The sequence below is a fragment of the Malaclemys terrapin genome, chromosome 16 (assembly GCF_027887155.1).
Source record: "Malaclemys terrapin pileata isolate rMalTer1 chromosome 16, rMalTer1.hap1, whole genome shotgun sequence".
In the NCBI taxonomy this organism is placed as follows: Eukaryota; Metazoa; Chordata; order Testudines; family Emydidae; genus Malaclemys; species Malaclemys terrapin.
Window position 1 is genome coordinate 7,045,487 of NC_071520.1, and position 17,593 is coordinate 7,063,079.

The window sequence follows — 17,593 nt, forward strand, 5'->3', positions numbered from 1 at the left end:
GGACCATTATTTCTGCAAGTAGACTGTCACTTTGATGGTTTAGAAGCTCAGCAGGGCTTTAACCCTTCACTGTCCCTACCGCTTGGTTGCCACTGAGAATGTTTAGCATGGATCTCCTCTGACTTTTTCCCCGAGGAGGCATCAGTTCTAACTGAAGCCAAGTTCTGCATGCAGGTTCCTGAGTGATTTTATGCCAAGTGACATGCTGTATGGGTAACCAGACCGATTCCATAGCCATCTCGCAGCATGCCGGCCAAAGGACCTTGTCAGTTCGTCTGCCTCCTAAGCGGGAAGGGAGGCGGGGACCGCCCTCATCAATTACAAACATCTGTTTCTCCCGGATCAGGGCAGAGCAGCTGTTATCTCTGCCAGAGTGAGACTCAGAGTTGGAGAGTCTTTGAGTTATACAGTGATATCACAATAGGGCTTTATTTGGCATGACAGCTTCCATGCAATCTCTGCGCCCAGTTGCCAAACATGGGTGTCTAAACTTAAGTGCCTAAAGACACAGTCACCTAACTGGGTACCTTGACACTTGAATGTTAGGGTTAGGCTTGCACCAACCCCTGAGGTCTGAGCACCCTTGAACTTGGTGCAAGTCTAGACCAGAATGCTGTCACTGGTCCTCAGATCTATAATGAACCTAGCCCCCAATCCTGCATTAGAGGGACCTCTGGATCTGGATCTGAACCTTGTATCTCAGCCCCATCCCTATGAAACATGGATTTAGGTACCTACATTTAGGGGGTCCCCGATATATCCATTGCTGGGATGGAGAAAGGCTTGTGCATAGGTCCCCGTCAGTGCCACCAAACCCTGTTGGAAAAAACAAGCAGACAGTTAGCCCTGGTCTGCACTTTAAATGTAGATCGACTTAGTGATGTCACTCACACCCCTGAGTGCTGTAGGTGTAGGTGCAGGTTGGTCAATGGAAAAATTCAACCTAGCGACCGCCGCTCTGGGAGGTGGGTTATTGACGTCGATGACAAAACTCCTTCCATCAATGTAGGAAGTGTCTTGTAGCATAGACCTGCCCTTAATATGGCCTGGAGTGGCACTGAACTTTTCTATGGCCCCACCCCCTCTCCCGGCCAGGTAGAGGGAGCGGCGGTTGAGGGAAGCCTTGGCAATATAGCCCCATTAGCTCTATGCTTCTGGGGAGCTAGGGGGCCTCAGAGCCAGCATGGAGATGCCAGGCCTTGGCATGGAGAGCCAAAACCTCCTGCAGCTCTCCCAGGATCAGCAGCTCTTAAGGGGTAAATGTGGTAGATCAGCAGTCTTTGTACAAAATATGCCTTGTGAGATGACACTTAAAAACTCATAATTTGCTGATCAATACTGTCCTGATGAAATGTGTGCGGCAACACTGTATGTGAAGTTAGACAATCCCACTGGATGGTGATCTTAACTCATGTTCCAAACTGAAGTTGGCAAACAGGCCTGTCTCAAACAAGAGAAGGTGTGCCCTGCTTAATATGCAGGTAAGCTGTAAAGAGAGTCATCAAGCAGGAAGGGAAACAAAAAACTCCAAGAGGTGAGGAAAAGCAGCAGGGGGCATCTTTTCCTATAGGCAATGGGTGTCCTGAAGCTCAACTGGAAATGTTTTCCAAGAGGGGGATGGACATCATAAAACTGAGGGACAAACACCCCAAGACAGCCCTCCTCTTCTCTCGGTCCATCGAGTCACTACACCAGAAGAGCAAAAGGAAGGAGCCATTGAACTAGACAAGGGGTCCTGACCTAAGAATTTTGTTCAGTAAGACTGCTGAGCGCATGTGGGGAGAAAACCTGGCTTTGAATTTAACAGAGTTGGTTACGTTATGCACCAGTTGCATTTTATCTAGGGATGGGATGTGCTGGGGTCACCCTGCAATATAACCCAGGTTGGTAGGAGCTCAGGTGTGCCTGGCTGGCTACAGCTCACACAGGCACAGCTGGGAGTGACTTGCATGCTGGAGGCTGTTGTGAGCAGTCCAGGCTGGAGGCTAGAGCAGCCAAGCCATGTAAGGGAGGTGCAGCTACTCATTAGTCTGGATTGTATCCAGGGATCCTCCCAGCTGCTTCTGCCCTCAAAGACCATTGGATCAGGTGAGCTAGGTCTCTGGAGAGCAGCGTAAGGCACTGATGTTGCCTGTGATGGGGCTATCCAGAAGATGCTGCTGGTCCGACACCGTGGTGCCTTTCTCCATTCGCTTTCCCGCAAAGAATCCACCTCCCAGACAAACCCAGGAAGCTGGAGTCAGACACTCACACCACCAGCCCTCACCGTGGACACGGTTAGCCGCTCTCACCCCCGGCAGTGCCCTGAGCCTGCCTCCTGCTACAAGCCTCTGTGTGTGTAACAAGAACCCTCCTCTTTGACTATATACTCTCAGCAACTGACTGTTAAAATATAACAGGGACAGGGGTGTGGGGAAATGATGAGAGGGAGGCCAGGCGGCCTGGATTTTCCTATGGTGGGTGTGAGGGGAGGGGGCCAGTTCCCAAATGTAGTGAGCCTAAGTGGGATTGACTCCATGTTGCTTCTACTCTCTGTTGTTTTCTCTCCAGATCTTTGAGCCTGGAAGCTGGCAAGAGGCCCCTCAGCGTCTTAACGGCACATCCATTTCCCTGTTTCGTTCCTACTCCTGCTCACGTCTGCTGTCCAGAGTGATTCCATGAGGCTTGACGGCTGTGTCAGTGATGGGTGAACATCAAAAGGCTGTGGACTCACAAGGAACTAGGAGTTTGGATACTTATTCAAATCTTGCAGATCCTGTTAGGTTTGCAAACTGTGTGTGGAAATCGCCTGGGAATAGCCTTCCTCATGCAATTGCTGGGATTTCCTGCTCCAGCAGTAAATATCTCCAACAGCTGGGGCTGGGACACTAGATGGGGAGGACTCTGAGTTACTACAGAGAATTCTTTCCCATTTGTCTGTCTGAGGGGCTTGCCCGCGTGCTCAGGGTCTAACTGATTGCCAGATTTGGGGTTAGGAAGGAATTTTCCCGCAGATCAGATTGCCAGATACCCTGGGATTTTTTCCACGTTCCCACCATAAGGCACGGGCCATTTGCTGGTTTGAACTAGAGTAAATGGTGGATTCTCTGTAACTTGAAGTTTTTAAATTAAGATTTCAGGACCTCGGCCAAAGGTAATGGGGGGGATGAGGAGTGGGGGATGAGGTTCCGTGCCCTGCAATGCGTAGGAGGTCCAACTAGATGACACAGGCGCTGACTTTCCAAAGTGCCATTGGGTACTCAACCCCCAGCTTTGCCCCCACTCCACCCCTTCCCCCCAAGGCCCCACCCCTGCCCTGCCTCTTCCCGCCCCTGTTCCATCCCCGCCCCACCTCTTCCCGCTCCACTCCCACACCCTGCCTCTTCCTGCCCAGTTCCACCCTCTCCCCTAAGCGCATTGCATCCTTGCTCCTCCCCACTCCATCCCAGCCTCCTGCATACTGAAACAGCTGATTGTGGTGGGCTGGAGGCACTGGGGGGGGTGAAGGGCAGCTGATGGGGGGCTGCTGGTGGGTGCTCAGCACCCACCATTTTTTCCCCGTGGGTGCTCCAGCCCCAGAGCACCCATGGAGTCAGCGCCTATGCTAGATGATCATGATGGTTCCTTCTGCCATTTACGTCTATAAGCTGCTCCATATTAAGTGGCAGGACAAGAGCAGCAACAATGATACTCACGGCTGAACCCACCAACCACCTCTCTCAGCACAGGTTTGGTTTTAGCAGCTTGCTTGGTCGGGACATTTTAGGAGGGAAGACCGACAAGTTATGAAGCACCTTTTCCAAGGAATGCCACTATGTTGGCAATGATCACATGAGCACCAAACCCTTCAGTAGTGCGAGAAGACCACCAATGACAGACATAGACTGAACATCCAGCCAGACAGCCAAGGACATACATAGAGAGCAATGCAGGTGGTGCTTACTCTGCCAAGAGACCATGTCCTTTTGGCATCAGCCATGATGACAATGAGAAATACTGCAAGCAAAGCAGCAGCTTCCTATAAAAATGCAGAGGAGTGGGGGAAAGGAAAACAAGGCCTTGTCTATACACAAGAGTTGCATTGGTTTAATTCAAATACGTTTTTAAATCCATCTAAACACTCTTGAAACCAGTTGGCAGCTGGTTCACACGGAAACCAAATTAAGCAAAACTGATTTAAGGGTGTCCACAAGGAACTGCACTAGTTTAAGTAAAATTGAAATGACAATTTTAGTTAAACCAATGCAACTTGTGCATGTAGTAAAGCCCTAGGAGATGCATTCAGGCAAGATAGATATGGAAATAGTTCCTGTAACTGCAGCTAGTGAGAGGCCCAACCCCAGACTGGTTCCAGACACTCACCCCCCAGCCCCAGTTTTGATCCAGATAAAGATCCAATCTCTGTGCCTTGGAGCCCTCTGCAGTCTGGGCTGGTTAGGTAGGAGCATGCAAATCGACTTCACGGTGCCCAGGAGATGTGAATATGTTTGGGGAGCTCACACAACCATGATTTAAATAGCATATGCCCTGTTTGTAATGTGTTAAGAGGCATACCCCCTCCTTTCCCACCCTGCTCCACCTTGAGCCTTGCCATGGAGCAGCAGGTAGAGCCCTATAAATAAACGACAATGGGAAGGAGACCATCGGTTCTCCAGGAAAGCTCTTGGAAGCAGAGCTGGACACCAAGAGGGAGAGGGAGGGGGAGAAGGGTGTGTGTGGGGGGAAACTGACTGATGGTGATTTAGAACCTGTCTGAAAAGCAAACAAAAGCAATTGAAAACGGCATCATCTAGAAGAACTTAGTAGGTTGTATTTTCACAAGTGAGGACTGATGGTAAGGCCAGTCTAATCCCCCAGTGGACTTTCCACACCTCCACACAGAGTCTGACAGCGCCAGCTGTTTTGTCTTGCAGCTGATTGTTGAAATAACATTGCTAGACCCTCGCACTATTGAAACCGTGTGTGTGAGAGAGAGAGAGAACAGGGAACTGGAAGAAAATATTAGAGGAAATCTGTTAGGATTTCTAAACCCCACAATATCCCCCAATTTCAAATCTTCCAGGTTGGCATCTCATGTCCTGGTAGTAATGGACAGTGACCCTCGACTTGTTCAGGCAGGATCAGCATCTTTGGTCTAAAAAATGGGCTTAAAGTCTCCTGAGAACAGGCTCTCGCTCTGTGCCAGGACTCCAACTGATTCTGGGTGCATCAAAACCCCACAGGGATCGCATTCGGTTTGCTTTCAGTCCCAGTTCGAAGCACGAGTTCATCAGGACATGGCAAGAACAAATTCACAGGGTGCAATGGTAACCTGCTGCCTCACGTGATGATTCCCATCCTGGCCGACACACCAGGCTTGAACCAGGAACCTCCGCAACTCAGAGCACGAATGGGTTATGCCTAGCTGGGTCAGTGACGGACGCCCAACCTCTATGGATTGGACGCAGAGCGGGATCCGTAACACGCACTCACCAATGGGTGAGGGGGAAATGAAAGAGATGGGCTCCCCTCAAGCTTTTCACTGCCTTCTTACTAACCATGTAGCTGCAGAATTCATGCAACCTCTGCTGATCCCCACAGCTTTTTAATTGCCATGTGGTTGCATAACCCATCCCTACTGGCTCAAAAACAAACAAACAAACAACCACATTTATTACTTTTAAGTCAATCCTGTATTTTGGGGGGCAGGGATCTGGCACATGATTTTTGAACACTTAGGGCTGGCAATATTGCCGGACAACAGCTTAAGTGTGACAGCTGGGAACTCAGATGACTGTACAATATGCAGATTCCAGTTTATGTATGTGACGGCAGGCTGGTATGTACGTAGCTCTCTGCATGCAGGTCTATGCACATCCATGCTCACATGACGTTTCCTTCCACCCTTCATGAGCTTCCTAAAGTGTGCCATTATTGCATCACGGGTTTTCTTATTCCCATGGGAGCACCTGAGAACATCTGGAATCCAGACCAGATTTGATTTGCTCCTTTCCTCTTCTTGAAAGAGAGGGTGTGGGAGGGAAATGACTGACCCTTGGTAGTAATACATGGGGACATTACAGTGGAATACTGGGTGTCAGTGGGTCGTACTGAAAGATAGAACTGTCTGGAAAAAAAAAAAAAACTTCAACAGAATACTTTTCTATCGGAAATCGCAGCTTCTCCAAAGTCTAAATGTTTCATGGGAACATGTCCATTTTCATGAGAGGACTTCCTTGTTTCATGTTGATAACGTTGAAGTGTTTGGTTTTGATGATTGTTTCAACTTTTATATTTGAATAAAATATTAATCACATCTGATATTTAATGTTGTATATATTGTAAGTGATAATGCTTTGAAATGATCAACGCAAAACGTTTCTGAATCAAAAGCTTTCAGAATTCCCACCCCATGGTAAATTTCAAAATTTTGACTTTTCGTTTCGATTTGGGATGAGAGCAAAATTTCAGTGTCTGAATTTCCCATGGAACAAAAATTCCATTTTCCAACCATCGCTGCTGGAAACCAAATCAAAGCAGTTTTGACCCTGTCTAGCCTGGCTGTCTCCTTCCCCTCACTCCCATCCTCTGGTTCTCAATGGGTACGTCTACATAAACACCCACGGCTGGTCCATGTCAGCTGACTTGGGCTCGCAAGGCTCAGGCTAGGACGTCTTTTAATTGCAGTGTAGACAGTTGGGGTCAGGCTGCAGCCCAGGCTCTCAGACCCTCCTTGCTTCTACACCACAGTTTTACAGCCGGAGTCAGCTGACGCAGGCCAGGCGTGGGTGTTCAATTGCTGTGTAGACATACTCTAAGAGGGGACAGAGAGGAGGGTGCAGGAACAGTTGGGGTCAGTGAGACAGGAGAGAAATAAGGCACACCACAAAAGATGTAGATTTTGCTGTGATGCCTGTAAAATGCTGAGGAAGCAGGCTGGAATAAAGTTCTCCCTGCACATGGTCATTTACAAAGCAAGTTCTAATGGTCATGAAAACTCATAGGCTAATACCATGGGCTACAGGCTGGCACCACGCAGACTGTGACCGTGTCCCTCGATCCCGGCCCACAGTGCTGGATGCGATAACACACCCAGACCACCACCAAAAGCAATTCAGTCCTGCACCTGCGGCAATCCCGGCTATTCAGTTCTGGGACAGCTGTATCATCCTGGAAATATCCATTCCATGATCCTAATCCATGTTTTGGAATAACCAAAGCAAGGCCTATCCCCAGGAATCCATCTCAGCTTTTGCACTAGTCCCACTGTATGCTGGGACAAGTTAACATGCCATCTGTGTCATGTGATCCTTCAGGAAAGCGAAATGTGCTCAAGAGACTGTGTCATGCTATTTTTTAAAGTATATTTATTAATGAGAATCAGTCAGGACACAGCAGAATGTCCTCTGGGTATGTCAGGCTCTTTGTCTTGAGCGGCAAAAAGTGTTTCATGTGAACATTTTAGCTTTTTGAGTTAATTGCAAAAAAAAATTCCTTCATTTATCAGATAATTTTTGCACATTTTGATCAAAAGATGGAGAAAACAGACTGAGCACGTATTACTTTTGAGTGGCTTTTTCTACCCTGGCCAGGGTAGCAAGAATACTGCAGGCTGCCATCCTGTAAAATCCACTGACCTAGGGCCAGCCTCTTTTATCCTACTACTATTCTAGCTAATATTACAGCAGCCCGCTAACATTCACGATTACCTGAGGGGAAAGGTACTTTAACAGGAAGCGTAATAAAGCAATGCACTAATTCTATAGTGTGTGAGCACCTTCTAGTCATGACAGTATTACTCTAGTGTTTGAGTCCTAGAACAATTTCTTGCATAAGAAATTATCTTATCTGGGCTATCTTGATTATCACCTCAAAAGTTTTTTTCTCGTACTTAATTGGCCTCTCAGAGTTGGTAAGACAACTCCCACCTGTTCATGCTCTCTGTATGTGTATATATATATCTCCTCAATATATGTTCCATTCTATATGCATCCAAAGAAGTGGGTGGTAGCCCACAAAAGCTTATGCTCTAATAAATGTGTTAGTCTCTAAGGTGCCACAAGTACTCCTGTTCTTTTTCCAGAACAATTTATTATTTAAACATTTTGAACTTGGGTTTAGCTAGAGTGGATCAGCCACGTTCTTACGCAAGGTTAAAGGACCACAGGAAAGATGGCTTAGAGATTAGGCCAATAGCCTAGGACTTGCAAGCCCTGGGTTCAAGACCCTGTGTCTCTATGTGTTTCCTGTGTGACCTTTGGCAAGTCACTTAATCTCTCTGTGACTGGGTTCCTCATTTGTAAAATGAGAACAATAATACTTCCTTGTCTCAGAGGAATGTTATAAATATGTACTCCCAGATACTAGGTTATTGGGGACTGTAAAAGTATCCAAGGATGTGTCTTTAAAAAAAAAAAAGAGTGTGTTTTGCTGATGAAGTTTAAAATAGCTGCTTTTTAGGAGGAAGTGCTGTGTCTTTACTGCTACTTTAAACCAAACCTGCCTTTTTGTAATGAGGACAGATCCTATGTTAGAAAGAAGGCAACAAAGAGGTAGAGTTCAGGGGTTCATGGCATCCCGGCCTATACTCAGACTACTAGACCCCCACTTTGTGTCCAAAGATAGTCTTGAATTACCTACAGAGGTGCCCTCAAAGAGTTCCTAGCTATAGGAAGGCTATGAGACAGATCCAGAGAGCGGAGCGGTCTGAAAATGTTTGGATACTGCAGTGATGAGCGTTGGAGAGACAGAAAGGGGGTAGGACAGGGGATATTTATGGAGCTGCCTCTGCATTTGAGGGGGGGCATTTAATACATTCTGCAAAAAGAACCCATCCTGGGTTTATATGACACTCCCCTCTCAACTTTGAAGGCTCCTGAGGTCAGACTGTTTCCCTTGTATGAGAGAGCGAGTGAGTGAGTGGTGGTGCCTTTAGTTAACATGCTGTTGAGTGACTGAAAAGGCCAGCACGATAATACATGTGCTTAAGTGAGGATTAGTACAGCGGACTGCAGCGGCGGAATGTGAAACCACCACAAGGCAACTTCTGAACACAAAGGACATTGCAGAAGAGTGACTTACCAGTCGCATACCCCCTCATGGCTGGGCACCACATTGCAGGGGCTTTCTCTTCAGTCACCGCCACCAAACCCTATTCATGTCTGCTGATGATCCCCTTCTTGTGATGTAGCCCTCCAGCTGGGTTATGTTCTGTCCCACCCCTCCCAGGGTATCAATGTCCCAAACGAGTCAATGTCCTGACTCATTCTCAGCTGTGTCCGATAATTGTAATTAAGCCAAACCATCAGGATCACCTTGGAAGAGGTAGGGGACTAGTTGCTGCATCCCAGGTGAAGCTAGGCCTGATTTCCCCAGCCTGTAATAGACGACATAACATGCTTGACCCTACCCCTTGTTGTCCAGCTTAAACAATTCAATTTTCCATTTGATGGGAGTGGATTCCCAGGACTATTTTCTTCCAAAACCATTGTTAACTTTTGCCTTGACTATAGATGGATCCAACCCTCCGATCCACCTCCCACCCCATTGCCATCCCTGAGGTTTGGGGGTGGTCAAAATTGAAACAGAGCAAAAATGTTGCAGCTGGTGCTTATTTTGGTACGGGGAGGGGGGCCACGCTCCCAGATCCTGAACTTTAAGGGATTAAAATGTAACTCTGCATTTTGCAACTTGGGGCCTATTTCCAATCATGACCCATCTCCAGGCTGTGCGTATTTCAGATGTGGGACCCCAATGACCTCTCCGAATCCAGACTCTGTGTCTAACCCGGAAAAGGAGGGGGGGGAGGCAAAGAAACATAAAGTCTCCGAGTAAGTGAGCTCTGATGCACTTTAGCTGTGAATGCAGGTAACGGACAGACGCTGCCTCAAGAAGAAAACAATTCCATAACCCTAACCTTAGACATTTTCCTGAACAATTGAAGGAAAGGAGGAAAAAAAGCAAACCAAAGGCCCCACATCTAATTGATTTCCTGATGCAGACTCCTGTTTTATCACTTGCTATTTATTGAGTACCTGCACTGGAGAGCTGCAGGGTTTCTGCTCCCCTGGGATTTCTCTCCTCCCCCCTTCCAGACCTCAGCGAGGATGATGGACTCATTCGCTTCCATTCACCCTGTCAACAGCCCCCGGCCTTGATGGAGATGGATTACGAGCAGTGCAGGCAATCAGGTACACTTCATTAATACTGCATTCCCCTGGTTAGCAAGCGACCGCGTACAGCGTATGCTCGGTGAGTCCCACATGCGTGGTGCCAGCCTGTTTACCGCAGGGTGCCATTGTGTCTCTGGGGGTGGGGCTGAGGAACATTCAAAAGGATCTCTCTCACATCTGATATGATCCTACGTTTCTGGGCCGTTCCTAGGAATGGGCTGAACCAGCTGTGATAAGGATCCTGTAGTGTATTTAACTCTGCAGTTGTCTCTTGGTTTCTATGTCCTGTGCTAGTATACCCCTAAGGACTCTGCCATCTACAGAAAAAGGCAGCCATTTTGTATTCATTTCAGTACAGACTGTTACAGAGGAAGCAAATATACCCTCTGCTCTCTCCTAGAAATTTTACTTTAGTTCTTTCTTGTTCTTGGTGTAAAGCAAAGGACATTTTGACAGAAAGTATGTTTGCTTTTTGTATGGAGAAGTCAGGTCAAACCCCTCATGTATATTGATCCTGAATCAATGCTTTTGTAAGGTTTGAAAAAGTTGAGTTCTTTCTTTTCCATGTTTACTCTACTTTGTATTTCTGTATTCCATCAGGGGCCAAAAACAAACATCAAACTACCATGAGAGAAACTTTGCAAGAAATCTTGCAGGAGGAAGCCTGTTCTTTTGAGACTTATTTCTGGGAGATATCCCCTCATGATTCCAAACCAGGACTTTGTGGAACCAAAGAAACACCTGTACCTCTCCCCTCCGCAAATGCACCAGAGAATCCACCCTGGGTTTTACATTGAACTTGCTGGATGCTGTGACAGGACTTTGGGAGGTTAGCTTGTGTTGGGTAGATACTCATGAAACACAGTTCAGAAAAACTCAGAGTTCTGCACTGTTATGGAGTCTCAGCGTCTTGAGTTTAGGAGCCCCCACTGGATTCAGTGGGAGTTATACCACAGATTAATTTGGCCCAGTGGCCCCAGTTCAGGGATGAAATTACACCCACTATGTGTGCATGTCTGGGGGGCTATTGAAAGGGAAGTGTAAAGCTAAAGGTAATGGTATCTCAAAATGAAGCTGAGAGGCGCAAAATGGTGGCCTAATAAATGTCAATTTGAGTTGTTCAGGAGGAGGAGTACAGAAAATATCTGAAAAGCAACAGTGGAGCTTATTTTCTAGACTCTGAAATAGCAGCATGAGGTCAACAGCTGAGATCCCAGCTCTCAGGACAGTTGGGGTCAATTAGAGAGGCTGGGGGTTCTGGGAGCAGGGAGAGACACCAGGTTGATGGGCTAGTTTTGGAAGGATTCTGAGTAGGGCTGGTTGAAATTTTTCCAAACTCTTTTTCTGATGGAAAACGGGGGTCTTGACAAAATGAAATTTTTCATAGAAAGCATCTGCTTTCCCAGAAAATTTTGAATTTTTGTTAAAAACCAAAAACCTAAATACTTTGACTTTTGAGTTTCCAATTTAAGCAAAATCAAATTTTCCTCAACCTCCACCCCCACATTCCCAACCAGCCGTAATTGTGACACTTGTCAGGGGGAAACCAGGTGTTTCATGTTCTCCTGATATAACAGATGCCACAGAGAAGTCCTCATCTGCTTCCCATTACCACCCAGAGACCTCATAGGGTGCCTCTGTTCTACATAGATGGGAAATCAATGGTCAGAGCTGAGCAAGGGGTGGAAAAAAATGATCTATGAGTAAATTAAATTAGAGACTTTCTACATGACTAATTGACTATTGTAGTAGTCTAAATGACTACTCTTCGGAGCCCCCTTGGGAAGAGTGGGCACTGCTGTTGTCTCCCCAGATCCTGGTGGGGTTCCAGTGGGGTTGCCCCAGGGTCCTCCACAGCAGGGACAAAGTAGTCTAAATGATGCTGCCACCGCCCACAAAAAGTGGAGTCCAGAGCCTTCAGAAGAGAGAGAGGGAAAAACCATCCACTCTCCTTTCTGAGAGGCCCTGGGCAGCCAAGGGTCATGAGCAGCTTCTCCAAGACAGCAACCCTGGCTTCCAGGAGCTGAGGAGCTCTGGGTGATAGCCCTACCTTTCAGAACGCCACCCCAAACTGAGCTAGCATCAGCCTTTGTAAGGACCTGCATCTCTCCAGACTTGACAAGCATCACAGAAGCTCCTATTTGGCTGACTGTCCACAGGAGCTCTTTAATGCCTTCTCGACTGGGGTGGGGATCTGCCCCACCACAGCTACCCTTTCATGTTTGTTTCCTGCCAGCATCTGAACCTTCCAAGCCTACCTGGGCCAATAATGGTGAAAAGTGAATTTTGGTTGTGAGTAGTACTAGTCACGGAGGATGAAATTCACACTTATGCACTGTTTAAGTCTCATGAAGGCCACAGAGGATTGTGCTGGCAGGGGCATATTTTCCCCAGATGCGCTGGTGGTTAATCACCTAAGTCATCCAATCATGGAAGAGAAACACTAGCCCACACCTTTTAGTGCTAACTAGCACAGCACACGTTGAGGATATGTACCCAAACTGTTCTGAAATGATCTGCACCCCAAGAATTATTTACCAATCCTTTGCGATTACAAGCCCTTTGGAGAATTTCACCAGCTGTTCACACTCTAGAACAGAAAATGGGGGGGGACCCCAAGACATGTTCATTAAATATTAGTGGCCAGTTATGTGGTCGTCTCAAGATGTAGAAATCTCTGATACCACTGTGTGGTGGCAGTTAGGACATGCTCACTTTGCTGCAGTGACCACTGTAGCAGGACATCACATCAGAAAAACTTTTGGGGGGGCAGTTGTGTTACTTTCCCCACTTCTTCCTCCCTGCTGAGGCTGCAGCCATTCATGGGGGAGGTGTTAGTGTTCTGATCCCATCCCAGAGTGGGGCGGTGAGGTGGGAGGCTAGTCCGATTCTGGGGAGTGAGGAGGATGGTGGGCTGGGAGAGAGGTGTCTCACCGATGGCCAGCTCTGCGTGGGATTAGGGCCTGGTTTTCTCCACATTCAGCTCCGACCCAGGCTCCTGCTGCCTGGCTGGTGGGGAAGGTATGTGTGCCAGAATCTGCTCAAGATAATCTGCTCTCCCCCTCCCCCCCATAGACCTAGGGTGGTAGATTTAGCCTGGTTGCCTCTCCATCATGATGGACAGGTGGCTAGGCCACATTTGAGTGAGTGGCATTGTGATCTGGCGCATGGGGTTGCCACGTCAACTCAAATTTGGCCTGGCCGCTCTTCCCTCCTGACAGAAGGGCAGCTGGGCCAAACCTGCTGCTCTAGGCAGCTGCCCAGACATTTGCCACCTATAGTCAGGGGAGAAAAGGAGGGGCAGTAGGGCTCTGCCCCATAGCAAATGGTGCCCCTGCCCTGTACTCTCCAACATATCCAAAGCACTCTAGATTTCTGCATTACTGTGTCACGAACTTATTGCATGGGAAGATTGGCATTACCAGACTGGATCAGACAAATCGTCCATCTAGTCAAGAAGGCAATACCAGCCGCTTAAGAGGAAGATGCAAGAAACCTAGCAGTAGGCAGTTAGAGGACAGCCTGCCCCCAGGGAAAGTTTGTGCTTCACGTCCATTAGCAATGCTGCCCACAATGAAAACTGTATCCACTGAAAAAGGGATTTAAAAAAAACCCCAAACTTCTTATTAAAAGAGTCACATTTCTGGTCAACAATTATTTTTTTTAATCAAAACCAATACTGAAATATTTATAAAAACCTGGTTTTTGGTAAAAGAAGAATTTTTGGTAGCTGCTTGATAAAAATTTGAGACCCCCCCCCCCCCTCCCGAAACCAACAAAACAAAAAAAGTACACGAAAAATTGCAAAAATAAAAAGGAGCTCATTTTGAAGCTTTTGCTATGAAAACACCTTTGAAATTTAGTATTATTTTCCACAAAATTTGTTTTTCATTTTTCACCAGTTTTGTTAGTGGCTGAATTATGTCCCTAGCTTGAGAGTTGAAATCCCACCCCACGCTCTTGCTTTTAAATCTTGACTAAACCAGCTCTTAATGTTCTTCATTATCAGATGCGAGCCGGTGTCTGTGACGGGAAGGTAAAAAGTTTCCTTGTTGCTTTGTCATCTCTTGGGCCCCTCACGTCCCTTGAAAATAAATGCCTGTGTTGTGCTTCAAATGTTTCATTTTCCAATATATTGCAGGAATAGAGGGGAAGGCAAGTACATTTTTCCCGGGGGGGGGGGGGGGGAATTGGGTAGTTTGTATTCAGCAGCAGGTAGATGGCCTTTTGATCCCATGGGAAGCCTAGGGCACCAGGGCCTATGGATACGACTGGGGAGACCGGCTCCACAGCAACTCCTCTTTCTCTAATTCCCTTCTGAAATACTGGAGCCACTGTCACTTCTCATTAAAAGAGGCAAATGCCTTTGTTTTAATTTCCAGCCAGAGCGGACTGGATAATAGTATTAACCCCAGCAGGGGGTTGCAATAGACGGCACCTCCTTGCTTCAAATGTTTGGACAAAAAAAAAAATTGCTCTCATTAGGGCAGAAGTCCAGAAGATGTCGCTTTTGTACCCTTGTCTCGAATGGTATCGAGTGGCTTTGTTCTGTCTGAAGTCCTCCTCATCTCATCAGAGCAAGACCAGAAAATATAATTGGTCGCAGGCAACAGCTTGTTGTCAAGGAGCCAGAGAGTGAGACGCACACATACACAAGGGAAGGGAAGGTCAACGGCACCAGACTCGTGATTCCCAATTTTCTCTTTTGGGGGGGGTGGGGGAGAGAGAGAGAGAGAGAAAAAACTAGGTCATCCTCAGTGCCACCAGCCAAAACCATTTTGCCCCTTCCTGGAGTGGCAGCCGCTAAGGTAAAGAGTCTCTGTGAAGCCTCTGACTTGGCTGTAAAAATTGGCTCTGGATGGAGAACTAATCAATGACAAAAAAAACACCACAGCTCGGGGTGAGGAAATGAATGATTTGTTTACAGTGTTAGCCCTTTGATTTTAATAGGATCCCCAAACCCAACGCAAATTGCCTGGGAGATTTTGAGTCAGACTGATACGTGGCATAGGTAGCCATGGAGAGGCATAACAGATAGTAAGATCCACCCCCAGAGGGCCCTCCCAGAACTTGGTGCAGAAGGGTAAAAGTGCAGTGTATCTTTGTACTTTGTCCCCTCCTTCCCAAGCAAATTGGTAGGGAGTGATGGTACCTAGGCTCCACCTCCATTGGCCAGTCCATATGAACTGGTGCAGGATGGAGGAGTAGTAATGTGCTAGGCCACTGGTTAGGTCCAGCAGGACCGGCTCTAGGCACCAGCAAAGCAAGCACGTGCTTGGGGCAGCACATTTCCAGGGGCAGCATTCCGGCCCTCCTTTTTTTTTCAGGGCAGTTGCGCTCTCGGAGCTGCACCACTTAGACGAGGCGAGGGCGCCGCACCCCCGGCTGCAGCGGGAAGGGGAAGCTCCAGCCCCGGGATGCTGAGCTGCCAGGACCCAGCTGCTACCTGGGGAGGAGAGGGTGAGTCCTGGCGGGGAGCCGGGGCTGCGCTGCCTCATCTGCGCACTGGCTGCTGTGCTGCCTTGTGCCACCCCTTATATCGGGGCTTCTCTGCGCAGCCAGGTGGGGGAGGGGTGAAAGCCCCTGCAGGCGCTGGGAGAAGGTGACATCACTCCCTCTGCTTCCAGCACCGCCTGCGAGCCCAAGCCCGACCTAAGCTTGGGGCGGCAAAAAAACCTAGAGCCGGCCCTGAGGGCCAGTATCTAATTACAACCCTCTTAGTGGAAGGGGGCATCAGAGAAGCGATTGTCTCTCCGCATCCTTTGCTCCTGCATCAGCCCCGTGATCTGGTCTGCTTGTATAGGCTCCATCTCACCTTACTGACTCTAAATGGTTTCTGGAAAAATATACACATACACCAGGGGTTGTTACTCCACAATAATGTTACCAAAAGATAAGTATTTGACAGAAGGCTGCAGACATGCAGTGACTGGTCATAATGGGGTTGGCCAAGGGAGTGGTGCTCAGCTCTGAATTAAGGTTAAATTGGGACTCTGGGTTCAAAGGTGAATCAGGAGTAAGGGTCAGATGTGACAAGGCCTTCCAAAGGAAAAATGGCAGGACTAGAAACTGGGATCCAATCCAGAACCAAAATGGTAGGAGTAGGTATCTGTGGTTTAGTATCCAATTCTCCCATGGCCCAGCAGGGCTTGGACTGGAGGGGATAGATTTGGACTCTCTTTGGGCTTATAGACATGGGGTCTGATTCTCTACTATGTTCCAATCGTTTTTAAATGGTGGGACTCCAGCGGTCTCAGTAGAACTATTCTGGTAATGCTGGGTGGGAAATGATTATTCTCCCCCATGAAAAATTTTGTTTTGACAAAGAAAAAAGTCCACCATTTTCTGTTTCTGGGGGGAAAATAGTTTTCCATTGCCAAAAACAGCCAACCAAATATTATACAATACAAAACCCCAAAAGCTAGAGAGGAAAATGGAATTTTTTCCATGAAAATTTCTGTTTTGCTGGGGGCGGGAAATCAAAACAAAAACACCTCTCCTCACACAAACACATTTTGATGGAAAATTGTCAACTAGTTATTAACCTTAACTGAAGGAGGGCATTGGAACCCCGTGGATGACCTCCATTATCGGCAATGGGTCATTCGTTCTCTTGGTGAACAAGCATGTCCTGAATGTCCTTCCACCATCACAAGTTGAGAACACTCATGTATGGTGCCAGTATACTCCACATTTCCCTGAACCCTGCTCCATGTGCAGGAACAGAGTAACTGAGATTCAGACCCCAAATAATGATCTCCCTGTGTCTTAAGGCCCTAGTTTATTTAGGTTGCCAGGAGCAGATGCTGGGGTCTGACGGGCAGGCAAAGATTTATTTTTCCATAATAGCTTGTTCTGGTTCTGTACCAGATAACAGCCTGGAGAATTCAGAAGCTTTTTGGGACAAACATTAGAGAGTGGCTGATAGAGCATTCAGTGGCCATGGTGGAATGGCCACCATCTTGTCTGACACAGGGATTGAATTGGAGACCTCCAGAGCTAAAAGTGGGGATACTAACAGAACTCCCCCCTAACTCCCAGGCAGAGTTTCTCTGAAATGATGAAATGGTACCGTGGTCATTGTACCAATCCACAGATACCACTGTGCAGTGCCACAGAGGGGGACCTGTAACCCACACTCACCAGGGGCTTACAGCAGCAGCTAGCATTAACCAGATATTTTCCTATGGACACCACTAGGACCAAGGAGTTGGATTTCATTGTTTGTCTCTACAGCTGTCCACTGTGGGATCTGCAGACAGCTTACATACATTCCACATGAGTAGGGCTGGTGGGATTTGGTCCATGACAAGGAGCCCAGGCTTCCCAAGCCCACAAACAGATGCCATGAGCAGGCAGTACTTGACTTATCTCAGAAGCTAAGGGGTACCACAGCAAGAACTGGTGCAGAACTTAGGGGTGGGCGCAAGGCGATGGAAAGGAAGGTGCTGCAGAAGACAAAC

General features: G+C 47.6%; 1 long non-coding RNA gene across 1 annotated transcript in view; it reads right to left on the reverse strand.

The window, feature by feature from the left end:
* The window catches only part of LOC128824932 (uncharacterized), a 92,838-nt gene that overhangs the window by 57,917 nt on the left and 17,328 nt on the right, over positions 1-17,593 (reverse strand). Inside the window, exon 2 of the long non-coding RNA XR_008442546.1 lies at positions 739-816. This is a non-coding gene — a long non-coding RNA (uncharacterized LOC128824932). The remainder of the gene's footprint in view (positions 1-738; positions 817-17,593) is intronic.